General features: G+C 41.4%; 1 pseudogene; it reads right to left on the reverse strand.

The window, feature by feature from the left end:
- Positions 1 to 245: 245 nt before the first annotated feature.
- On the reverse strand, positions 246 to 984 carry LOC149228995 (aconitate hydratase, cytoplasmic pseudogene; annotated as a pseudogene).
- Between the last annotated feature and the right edge of the window lie 430 nt (positions 985 to 1,414).

A 1,414-nucleotide genomic window follows, 5' to 3' on the forward strand; every position in this document is an offset into this window, starting at 1 on the left:
GCCACCACCAACAGCAACTTCTTTCTCTAACTTCAAGCAATAGCTTTCCAATGTACTGACTGTTACTTGCAATTTAAAGTCCAGATTAAATAAAAATTCAAGTTCCAAGCTATTCATCTCCAACGTGCTGACACCCCCAACTTTTGCATAATAAGCATTGTTAAAGAATGCATCATCAACAAACTTTGCTGCAACCATTACACTTGTGAAAAGTGTGTAATATTCATTCTATCCAACAGGATTCCTGCATAATTCAATGACACCGCTACTCTACTTTTGATTGCCAACCAGCTGCCTCATAACGTAAGGAAGAATGCCTGCATGATTGAAGTATTCCAATTCAACCTGTGTATCAAACCTTGCAACACAAGTGAATGATTTTCCAGTGTCTGTTGTAACAGTAATGTCTTGACCCGGCTTCAGTTGAGTGATATCATTAGGAATATCTATTGTGTATCTCTCATGCCCTGTCAGGCCAAGCGACTCAGCATCCTCACCAGATTTGAAACACAATGGAATAATACCCATGCCAGCCAAATTACTGCGATGAATACGCTCAAAACTTTTTTTTTTTAAAATAACATTTTTCACACCCTGCAATATTGGACCCTTTGTAGCCCGATCCCGAGAACTTCCACTACCATATTCAGATCCAGCAAGAACAATTGTATCATGCCCTGCACTTTTGTACCTCATAGCTGCATCATACACAGATAACTTCTCTCCAGTGGGGATATGTATGGTTTTTGGCCCAACTTCATCATCCAAGAGCTTATTCACCAAGCGGATATTTGCAAATGTTCCTCTAGCCATGATTTCATCATTTCCTCGACGACTTCCATAGGAATTGAAGTCTTTTCTATCAATAGCGGTCCTAGACAGAGATGTTTCAAGTGGGTAGTCGTGCATATAATGAGATCCACCATGTGTTTGTGATCTCGAGGGAGCATCGCTGTGTGACTTATCATCAGCAAAAGTTCTCATCTTGTACCGCCTAGAGGTTTCTACGTCTGAATATTTACAATAATTAATGAGGGCCATAAAACAAGGTCTTCTTGTTTAGCTCTTGTTTCATCAAACACAACGACTGATATGACTTTGCATTATCAGGTGGCACATCTTGATTCCACCCCACAAGGACACACACCGCTTTATAGTGTCTTGACACCTGAACGAAGCACTAAATTATCCACTTTTGCCTTACGTTCACACTTCTGGTCTTCACTCTGCCCCTATGCTCTCTTTTCGTCTTTTGCTGGAGACCTTGCGGATCTTTCCCTTTGAGTCGTAGTAATTGACAGCTGGTAGACTTGATTCAGAAAAGACCCTGAAGCGCTTGGTTATTATCTCTATATTGTCATCGACTCGGCCTTGGTTCCTATTCAGAAGCCGCCTCACATCTCTTCCTCGGGAC

Source organism: Pinus tabuliformis, chromosome J (genome assembly GCF_031772625.1).
Source record: "Pinus tabuliformis cultivar Carrire ecotype Pingquan chromosome J, CPIR1, whole genome shotgun sequence".
NCBI classification, from domain to species: domain Eukaryota; kingdom Viridiplantae; phylum Streptophyta; class Pinopsida; order Pinales; family Pinaceae; genus Pinus; species Pinus tabuliformis.